We start from the raw sequence: 12,111 nt of genomic DNA, 5'->3' as shown, positions 1-12,111 counted from the left end.
AATTGACACGCTGAAAACAGTCACACATTTAAGAACAATGTATTAAACGCAGCTAAACAGGATAACAGCACCTGCAGGTACTCAATGTCAAATTGGTCAGTAGTGCTAGCACCACCAGTCTTCTGCCCCTCTTGCAGGTTGATGTCCACATGCCTGTGCTGGTCACACATTGATAATAATGATGCTGCCAAATCGCTGCACACTATGAGATGTGATGGCCATTAATCCGAGCTAAAACATTTGACCGGCATTGCGGGGCTGAATTGATAAAACTGTTAAATTATACGTTTTATTGACTAGTAATTCTGTTGCCAAAGAATGAGGGTGATGACGTTTCATCATTAAGTCGGATAATTGCACACATCCCGAGCCTACATCGACAAATATATGGCGCCATTAGACTGTCATGTCTGCAGGAAATACCAAAGTAGTATTTCAGCGTTGAGTCCCTTCATCCATTCATGACTGAAATAGATTTTTTTTTTTACACTAAAGTGTCTGAGCCTCCCACAAAACTGCATCCCACTATACTTCCTCTGTCATCTTTGTTTATAAGAAATCAATCAATGCGGTTTTGGAAAAACAACAACAGATTTCATCCCTAAATCAAGTGTCTTGTGGCTGTCTGTAGACCCAATAAGGACACATGCTAATAATAGCATATCAATAAAGTTGAGGTTGAGGTCGGAACAGGCCGTGCATGAATTTGGGGGCGGGGGCGGTGGTTGTGGGGACGACACAGCCCGATGTGCCCTGGCTGGACGTCAGGGATGTCGGGTGCCAATCAGCATTAAATCCCTTCTTATGTTTCTTATGTCTGCCCTCTTACTTTGGTTTGATAGCACGCAAACAGTTAATGCTTTGCCGTAAACATGAGGCAAATCTGTGGCTGATTTAACCATCATTAGTTGTGCAAATATTTGTTCATAATGTACCGGACTAACTAAAATGATGTAATCATGGTGCTAGATGAAAGAAAGACGATCGACGAATCATTTGGCCGCGGTTGGAAATGAATGTCCGCCAAATTTCTTGGCACCTCATCCAAGATGTTTCAACCAGAAATAACAAATAATAAAATGTAAAATTTATTGTCTGGGAACGGTGAATATATATCCAAATAGTCATGGCAATACGTCCAGTAGTTGTAGAGATATTTCAAGCTCGCACAAAGTGATGGATCAACAGATGAGACGCCTAAATCCACTACGTTACCGGGGCCAAAAACCTTGGAAGCAAACTGTGTGAGTAGAAGGCGAGCAGAAAGATAAACTGTGCATGTCGGCAGTGAGGAGATGGACTGTGTGTTTCCTGAAGTCAATGTGCCTGAGCTCAGCTTCCAAGGCGGGCAGCGTACTTATTTTGGCCGGTTTTGTTCGTCTTGGCTGAATCAGCATTAACAGTTGTCCACCCCTTTCTCTAAAGCGCTTCCAAAGTCAAGTTGAACAGTTTCATTAGAGCAGCACTCTGCCCTCCTGGGAGACCGAGAGGGAGACGGCTGACAGGGATGAAAAAAGGAGGAACTGACGATAAAGGGATGAAAAAAGCAGCCAGGAGGAGGAAAGAGAAAAAAAAATGAAGGGAACACTGAATTGGTTCGATATTTCACCCAGCTTGACAGCTCCCTTTGTGTTAACTGCGGTGAGTACAGTTGAATTGGCTTTGAGGTTTCTCCTCTCACCTACTTTCTTTGGAGAAGTGGACTGAGAGGTGAAACAATGACAAACTGACATCTCATGGCTCTTTGCCAAACACCCCCCCCCCCCCCTCCCCCCCAGACTCTCCCACTGAGGATATTAACAGTGACCCTTCATGTTCATAATGTGACCCATGAACAACCTCGCTGCTCTGTCTGCTCAGGGGTTTTCTTGCTCTGTATCCTTTACTCCATGTAATTTAGGGTTTTCCAATGTAGTTATGATATCATGAGCCCCAAAATGACAATTACATCGTGATAATGTTACAGGAACCCATTCTGTTAAGACTAAGTAAAATCAGAGTCACGCTTACGACTTACAGGCGGCTACAGTCACAGTTTAATCCTGTTTATTAGTGTTTCGAAGCACCATGGAATTGTTGTGGTTCTGCTTATGAATCCACATTAAATGAAGCATAGTGTAGCGCTTGTTTTCATAGCCCACAGTTTTTTAGAATCCAATCTTATCAGAGAATATTGTCCAATACGGTCCTACCACAGATAAATTGTTTCGTAACAGATTCTGATTTGAACTTTAGTTACAGAACATATAATGCAATAAGCAATGCTCATGGTGACCGTAAAAATGATGTCATCAGTCGACCTAAAGATTTCCATATCAGTGCATATTACAAAACCAATACTATCAATATCCATCTGAGATAGACCCATATCCACATGTCAGCCATCAGGCTCTATTTTATATTCAAAGTGGGGCTAAATGGGCGCAGTATCCACCAGGGTTAGGTATCATTACTAAAGTACTCGAGTACTGGGGTCTGGGAACTACTGCCTACAAATAATACAAAAAACACAAAGGCCAGCAAATATATATTTTTTACAATTTCTCAATTTCCTGATCTGATGACATGATCGAATCTGTGACTTAAATTTGTTATTGATTAAACAGAACATAATGCCTTCTCAATTAAATGTCCTGTAACAGATGTGTAGAGGACACAAAAACAAAATTTGTTATTTTGGCCGGTAAAAAAATATGTTTGGCCGGTGAATTTTTTCATCTACCTGCCACCTTGTGCCGGTGAGTCAAAAAGTAAATTTTGGAGCCTGCTCCCAGACCTCCACACATTGTTTTAGAATACTATAGTTCAGCTCAGTTAGTGTTACATTCACCGTGTTAGCAAGAAAACTGATGAGTCAAAGTACCATGCGGACAAAAAGATGAAGATAATGTGCAGACCACGATTAAAAAAATACTAGTTTGAAGCTTGACCACATGTGGTTTAAGCACAAAGAGAAAAACAAGCGGAGCTAGACAACGGGCAGTCTCGCAGAGTCGCAAACATCATTGTTGAGGTTAGCCTGCTGAAATGGTAACTGGAGATATTCTCCCAATAAACTTAGTGGAAGAGGAAGGCTTCTGCGAAACCGGAGCACAACCCACCATCGCAGCGAACAACAGCTACGGGAGAAGAAGAATTGAGGGCTGATTTGCAATGTGTGGACAAAGTGTCTGTCACTACAGACTAGAACAGCTCTTACCACTGACCACATGTTGCCACCACTTGTCATTCCATTCAGAACTGGCATTTGAAAACCGCTGTCCTACTGACATGCAGTACTGATGGCACGCTGCACAAAACATAGAGGACCCCCGAGAGGATACATAAAATGCAATTAATCGATTACTAGTTCATTAGGAAATGAGAGTAATCAAATATTGAATTTATTGAAAATGCCCGTCCCTAAAATCAACATAGAAAATGAGTATTTTCACTCCAGCACCAAAAATAATTTAATTGGCCGCCAGTGGTTACAGCGAAATTTACCTCTTGAAAATCATTATCAGTACGTGTCTTGTAAACTCCATATCTCTAATTTTGGGCTCTAAATTTGACTGAAATCTGCATTTTTTTAAATCTGTTCTACAAGCCAAACAGTTCACATCCACATGAAAGCAACCATCGTTCCTGAATAATTCTCCAGACATACATTACTGCCAGCACAACTTTTTTTTTTACAAAACTCTTCATCTGTTGATAAAAAAAAAAAAAAGACTTTCTGTTGCCAGCGTTTTCACAAACATGCAGCGCCTGGTGTGAAAGAGTGGCTTTACGAGCACATAAAAGTGGATATTGTTTCAGCACGCTGGCTTGTGGTCAAAATCTCTTAAATGCTTACAACAACAGTTTGGGTTTTGTGGGTTTTTTTTTTTTAAATACCCCTCTCTCTTCCTTGAACCGGGGTCAAAGGAAACCGTGGCACACTACGGTTGAACTCGAGTCCATAAAAGCACTACAGCTCAAAGCACGCTGATTAAGCAGAATGGCTGTGGTTAAACATGATATTTTCTATTTCATTAGCGTAGTTTAGTAATGTAAACCTGAGGGGGAGAGGTCCTTACAACAACCTATTAACCACCATGACATGTAGTCATACTTTAAGTGAAATCTGCACATGGTTAATAAAGACCATATTTATGTCCAGAATGGTCATCATTGTTGGGAAAATAGGGACGCACGAGGTAATAATGTTGTATATCCGATCAAGTTGAGTGATTGAACTAATGTTCTTTATTTTAGTAAGGGGCTGGGGCGCGTCCAGATTCGGCGTGCATATAAACACACACACATCACTGCGGTTCCATCCGTGCACTTTAGCCCCATGGGCCAGGGTGAGCCTCTTCCCCTTTGTTCTTGCCGAGTGCCTGATTAGAAACATCAAGCATCATTTCCTAATTGGGCTGTCCTAACCACTTTCATCTGTAGGGAAGCAAGGCGAGCAGGTACAGCTGTAATCTAATAACCACGAACGCGCACGGCCCTCCCTCCGACAGACACATGTAACAGAGGATGTTCAGCCTGTGACTCAGGCTTTTCCATGGAAGAATTGAGTTACCATCACCAGCATCATCCCTCCCTCCCACCTCCAGCTCTGCGTGGCCTGCAGCAGATCGTCTGGTCGGCGCGGCGTCTGCTACAGGCACCTGCGTCATTAGCATGTGACGCTGTTGTTTTTGTTCGGCTCGCGCTCAAAGAATATTTTGGAGATTGTTTATATCCTACGTAAAGCTGCTCTAATCAATATTTCCATGTTAAAAATGATGATTAGTAACATAAAACAGGTCACTCACTTTAGGAAGCATTTTGCGTTATTATACAGCCAGCAACATTCGGGCCTGTGTCCACTAACGTTGTTTTTTGCACTGACGCAATGCCCACAGCCTCAGTTTCAAAGCTTTTCTCACCTGCACTTACTGTTGCTAGGTTACGAAAGATTTCTCACAGCACTTCTGCCTCCCTTGGTGGTTACAGACTTCACAAACCAAGTCTCATAATAACCACAAACCACAAAACTGATGGAAGCAGGGGAAAGTGATAGAAAGCCAGGGTGACACCAGCTCGACCTCAGTCTGTTGGCTGCTCTGGTGCGCTCTGCCTGCTTTCGATGTTGCATTACATTTTGCTCGGCCGTCGTCTCAGACGGTGTTTCGCATTGCTATCCTAGAAATGAATCTGAGCTGGTTGCCAGTAGGGATGTGCGTGTTCAGTCGAATACATGATTAAATGTCATCATCACCCTGGCTAGTTGGCAGCAGCAGAAGTGTAGTTATAGATAGAGTTATTAATATTTCTATTTGTCGGCCTGCAGTGAGGGTTACAACTGTTATGTTTAAACTGCGATGTAGCCAGCCGCCACTAGCTCAGGTCGACTACCTGGATGTAAACAAGCATAGCGAACAAATAAAATCTTGGGCGGTAATTCAATCTGGAGAATTGAGATGTGTGTAGGCTTTGTCATCTTAAACTGGCACAGATAAACCAGATAAACAGAGAAGTGCAATGCCTGTCAGCACCTGTGTGTCCAATCAGACTCAAAGCTGATCGTTTGCTCTTACTGACATTGTTCCCTTTTTTCTAGATCCTTTCTTGTGTTGTTCTTACTCTCTGATGTACGTTGCTTTGGATAAAAGCGTCTGCTAAGTGAATTGTAGAATTGTAGAATTGTAGAATAAACCATGCCCACATATAGAACAGGCACATGGATGTTAACCTGCAGGAGAGGCCGAAGGCTGGCGTTGATAGCTCTGCTAACATTAGACACACTCGGTAAAACAAATTGCATTGTTTACTCAAAGACAATTTTAAATCATTTTTGCTCAATTTTGACTGTTTCCTAAGTGTTTTCTTACCTTTAGAACTAGTCTTCTTTCGTTTCACCTTTCAGTTTATGCCTGTTATTTTATCTTATTACTTACCATGGCTACATTCAGCCTGACTCCCAGATACTGTATTTATTGCCAGCATTTCTGGAGAGCGGAGTTTACAGCACATTCAAAAAATTATTTGCTGCAGTTATTCGTCAATATTGCTACATTCAACAAATAATAATTTTTATTCCAATATGTAATAGATTAGAGATGTCATAATCTACAAATACTGAATAACTGTCCAGAAAAGTAACTGTTATAAAAGTTAGATTAATGTCACTGACAAGCCCACATAGTATTTTCTACCAGCCTCTGTGGACTCCTCATATAAATGTTGCTTGGCTTTAGTATTTCTTGATGAACTCCAAACTTTCAGTTCAAAACCCTCCTCTGGGACAAACAAAAATGCTCATGCAAATAAATCAGGCTACATCGAATGCTGTGATAAATGAACGTAAACAAATGCAAGTCAGATGTGGAGGAATGCATCGAGTTCATCCACGGAGGGCCCTAACCTCATCACCACAGTAAAAAAAAAAAAAACCCTGCTGGCGGATCCCTGTTCTAAATGGACAGCGAATTTAGATTTGTCAGTATAAACTCTTAAAGTGATTGAGTCATCTCTCCTTGGGGCCGCAGCTTCATATGGCACACATGTTATACGCTTACAGAGGGCCTCATACATCTATCAAATCTGAGATCAGAGTGTGATTGTGCCTGCGTGTGCCTCTGTGTTTGTGAGTGTTTTAAGGTGTCTCTGTGTAACATACATGTGCAAAACATACGCAAACCATGTGAGGAAAAGGAAGAAACCCCGTCCCATGGGTACAAGGAGGAATGCAGATGGTGTAGACAATAGAGACGTAGGAAGGTGGGGGTTTGGGGTATACTGCGCACCCCACTTTACCCCACTTGTGGTGTGTTTGGATGAAGATATTGAGAAGTGTCACAGGCCTTATCTCAGGACTGAATCTCTGGACATCCCCTGTGACAGTCTTACAACCTGGGAGAGCCCAAGGGGTCAAGGCCAAACCAATAAACCTTCACTATCTATACCTCCCTCACACCCCTCTCCTTCCATTCACCATCCATCGCCCAGTCTCTCACACCCATCATCCCCTGGTTCTCTAAATACGGGCATGTTGAGTCTATTAGCACTTACCTACAAACCACCAGGGGGTTAAGTGAAAGGAAAAGAAAGTTTTCTCTGTGACTGTTTTTATCTGATAAGAATGTAGCTGCATTTTGATTGGTTGTTTTCAGATGTGGGGTCTTGGCGGAGCATGAGATCCTCAGGGATTTTGCTGCTCTTGTGTCAATAAGAGGGTTTTTTTCAAAATAGCTGCGGTACCAACCCCACATAGTTTAAATCCTACTTCTCTCTGGGGACCACTCTTGTGCAAAATTATTTCACAGTACTTGCCTGATCACCTTCCAACTACTTCTTCTATTGGTATTTATTATTCCACCACGTATTAATGGTTTGTTTGCTGTCATTTAATCAGAGATATAAAAATTGTGAAAAATGCTGATAATGAAGTACTTGGATTACAGATTTACAGAGATATATTCCCACATGACATGTGCGCCCAAAAATCCAAAACTCAGATGTACATTTTTGAATTTTTTGAAATATTAGAAAACAAAATTGCATTTGAGAAGCTGGAAACTGCAAATTTGTGCTAAAAAAACAACAACATACAATGACTCAACTAACGTATCAATGCGATGGTAAGCTATGTGTGAAAGGCCTGGAACATTTGTTTCTGTCTGCAGGTTGGAGAGTGTACACAAGTGCAATCCATCGACGTTCTTGAGGTTCTTTCCTGTAACTTTTGTGCCAAATTGTCTGGCTATCATGGTCCCCCAAAAACAAATAATCCTAACCATTGTTAGCACCCCATGGATGATAGAAATGAGTGCAACATGTTGTTGAGATTTGGGGAAGGTTGGATATCTGCAACTTAACATCATTTGTTGTGTAGTATCCAGAGATGTGTATGAGTTTCTCTGCTGAAATATGTTTCAGTTTAATTTAATAAATCATTTATTTCAGCACTTTTTCTCAATGCCAACTTGTTGTTCTTTCCAGATATTTTCATCGATGTCCAGAAAACGAACAATAGCGCTCATCCATCTTCCAGTTTTCAGACGGGAGCACAGGAGGCGTGTGGGGGAGAATTAGGGAGTGGTTTTGTAGTTTTGACACTTAATTGATTGATGGAGTGAAAGATGAGAGAGATAGATGTTGCTGCTGAATTCTTCAGCTGTATCCCCGTGCTGGCATAGCAACGTGGCAGCTACCCACGAGGACACACATTAATAAAACACAGATTAACACAGACAAGAACGGCTAATATGAAATAATACATCATTCAAAAAAGCGTATTCTTCAACAAGGTTTTGTATTATAACATTAGGTCATTAAAATTGTTCAGTTGTTCCAGCTTCAATTTGTAGTCATGGACATTTTAGTTCTCTGCCTGCCAACTTGGGTTTGTGAGTCCAAGCCTTGAGACATTGGTTTGCAACTCAATCTTGCGTTTCCCATGGAAACCACAATTGTGGCCCAGGGAAATTATGGCAGCTAAATACCTTGGAAAGAAGCTATAGGGCGCTAAATTTGGTGGACTAACTGTGCCAGAGCACAGTGTTTCTAAGGGCCAGAACTAACTGTTTACTAAAAAGAGAAAACCCCACAAACTCTTTAACCTGTGCACAAACTCAACTTATCTGATGGAAAACCATAACATACTTCCTATCTTCCCTACTGCTGCTCTCTCTCTCAACTCTAGGGTATTTATGTCATTTCCTACCGGACAGGTAGCTTTATTTCTTTTGATTAAGTAACTGCTAGCTGCTGCCAATTGTAGCAGCTGCATGCCAGCTGAGCTTAGATAAAAATGTACATGTGCAATTTGGCTAAACTTTGGTTACAGATACAAGCCTAAGTGTCCACATTTATAAAACCCAGCTCACAGATACAAAACCTTGAATTGAAGATCACCTTTTAAAATGATTCCATGCACATTCATAGATAAACCATAAACACACACCGTCAGTGCGTTACAGTTTATCGTCAGTTTGCCTAAATATTTGGAATTGGCTGTCAAACTGGTCGCTTTTTGAGTTTACCTGAAGGGTTTAGGTGCGTTGAGAATTATTGCATTCTGACAGATGGAGAATTCAGTTCCGATTATGAGGTGCTCTTGGTTAATAAATTCAAGCTGTGTTACAAGGCTTTACCGTCTGTCCCTTGTGCATGCCAGTATACACTCTGCATCAACTAAATGCACTGCTTTATGTTGGAATGATGCTAAGTCCTTCAGTATAGGGGCTTTAGGTTGATTCTCTGTTGTTCTTAGACGTAATGGCAGAAAATGCAGTGAATGCAGGTCCAAATGAAAACCAGGGGCTATTGTCAGTGTGGATTACATGTCAGCCTCCTGCTTCACCTCTCCCATTGGTCGCAGAGAGCCAGTAAACTGCCCGGAGACCAAGGGCCCTTCCTAGAAATGCTGTTGAACCATCACAATCCTCCCCAAAGTGTTTGCCTTCAAAGTATTACTGGTCAGCCCCCATCAATTACATTCTTGGCAGTCGCCGGCAGTGGAGCCAAATTTATTTAAGGGTGGTGCCTGGTTGAGATGCTTGTACAGGCTTTGAGGAGGGCTTTTAAAGATTTCGAGGTACAAGGGGGTGTTTTGCTTTGAAGTAGCCCCTTTATCATTTCAGCTTAACATCCATTAGAATGCAGCAGACATCAATAGTGATAGATACTCTGCCCAGAAAAAAGGCTGTGCTCTTTTCTGACATCTTAAAATGATTACCAGGGTTAAAGAGGCTATTTAGCATCAGCAGAAGTACTGAGGGTGGGGGTTCGGGGGGGGGGGGGACGGGCGGTGTAGAAAGCCTCCCAGGAAAATGACACATGGCTTCACGCTGTGGGAGTCTGGCACGTCAGTTGACGCTGCTCATGCTCTGCATTAATTCTCGTAATCACGGCTGCGGCGAGCCAGCTTTTACAGATGCAGCTGATGTCATGCCATTCAAAAAGGCACACATAAACAATGTCACTTCACACTCACTTATGTAGAATAAATACGACTCCACCAACGCCTCTGGTTTGCGCCGAGAACTCGCGGAGACTCTTACAGTCCATCGAAGTAGACAACGGCAGCCATTGGTGGTTATCTGTTGACCGTGAAGGATGACCCTGTTGAATGCCATCCGATCCTCTTCTATTCTGTTTCTCTGTGACAACACCCAGGACACGACGTCTGAGTTGTGTTTTTTCTCGCCCACTCATGAATCAAAAATGTTTCCACAGCCGAGCACGCCTGTTGTGCTGCTGCACTTTGTATACCATCACTTCCCACACACCTGAATCACATTTTCCTGTGCTGTGGCTGTTTGTTCTCCTCGACCCGCCCTGCTGATAAACAGTCTACCGTCCCTGCCCTGTGTTACCAGTCCCTGCCTGGTTGAAATCCCCTCTTGCCTATTTATCAAAGCGTGTGTTTGTTTACTTCACCTGTGTGTGAACACATGTTTGAATATGTGAATGTTTGTTCTGTCACTGCTGGGTGACTTTGGAAGTGTGCCTTGCCTTGTCAAATCTGGGAGCTTTTTCAACACATCTAAAAACAAAACATTTCTCCCTTTTTGTTCTCCTAACTCATAGAAGGTGTTATTATGCTCCGCTCTAAACGAAGCTGTTAGTGACAAATACCTCAGACTTTTGGTATCATTCAGACCAGCTGGATTTCACAGCTGACTTTTCTAAGAGGTGATTGGTTGATGGAACGTGTCTCTAACGTTTTAAATCCAGCAACTCCAGACATGAAGGTCTAAGCTGCATGCAAATGTATCATCACAGCTAAACAGTTTACGTACTTCAGTATAGTTGAAAAGAATACTCTTGTTGTCAGTCCATTGCAGTGTCATTGTTTTTCACATTCCACTGCATGCGTGTGTCCCGTGCTTTGTCTTCACCACACCCTCTCTAGCTGTCGCTGTGCTAAAAATATGCACCACATCTATTCTTGACGGATCCAGTATCCAGCCCACGTCAAGCTGAACAGAGCAGAATGACCTGGACAGGAAGTCAGAAGGGGGAGTGGCATTGAGCATCTAGCCAATTTCAAAGTAAAAAAAACTATGAGCGGCCTCCTGATTTTATATCACACCACTGTACGTTATCAACCTCAAACAGGAAGAGTAGCCTGTCGTTTGTGAGTCGTAATCATGTGAGCTCGCCATTCCCGACTGATCTTGTTGTTCAGCTGTGATCTTTGAGAATCCAGCTTACTTCCGACTGTGCTCCACTCCAGAGACGCTTCAAGCGGGGTATGGCGTGGGCCGTCGGATGGAGCAAAACTGCAGCGCACATGGAATGCGGTGCATACATGCGTGCAGTGGAAACAAAGGTTCACATTTCATGTTTTGTCCATGTTTTCTGCAAATTTGCAATCATAGGGCTGCAACAGACAAGATGTTACCACTTTGAAAGAGCAGCTGCAGGTTGATTATAACCTGAACTTTTTGTTTGTAGCAGTGTTGCGCAGGGGTTTATAGAAGGCATTGTCAGGCTGTTTAAACCACTGTTATCCAAACCTGAATAATGAACAAATATTTTATGGATTGATATGATATGATAAGATATAATGTTAATGAGAGAAACTAGTACAATGCCTGATCAGAACAGGTTGATTGGTTGGCTGTATTGCTGCTTACAGTGTTGTTTGTGTGGCAGTTTGGAGTAAGTTGCTTTTCAGGACAAATATTTGTTGTATATATTGTATATTTGAGTGTACCATTGACTTGGCCTTGGTGGGTGACAGTGCGCTCCGTGGGGTCCTATGCAAAATGAACAACAAGTGTAAAGTCAATCAGATGAAGCACAGTGAGACAGAGCAGCAAAAAATTCCTTTCCTTTGAGTAAGATGTATCTACAGCTTGAGGATGTATTGCAAGAGATCTGGTGCAGACGTTGATTGCTGACTCCAGTTCACTCTGAATGGCAACTTTCCATTTTTATTAAAAAGAGTCATCAATCTTATGTGTGCATGTAAATAACTGGGGGCGCGAAACTGAGATGATTTAAAGTTCCCTTCCCTGGTTTTTTTTTTTTTGAGTGGCAACTGGCCACGAACATAAGCCAAAACAAACCCATACACAGGCTGCATGTTGGAAGCTCTTCATCAAAAATCTGCGATCACTTTTTCATCAGGCTGGTGTTTAC

The sequence above is a fragment of the Labrus mixtus genome, chromosome 21 (genome assembly GCF_963584025.1).
Source record: "Labrus mixtus chromosome 21, fLabMix1.1, whole genome shotgun sequence".
Classification (NCBI taxonomy): domain Eukaryota; kingdom Metazoa; phylum Chordata; class Actinopteri; order Labriformes; family Labridae; genus Labrus; species Labrus mixtus.
This window is presented reverse-complemented; position numbering follows the sequence as displayed.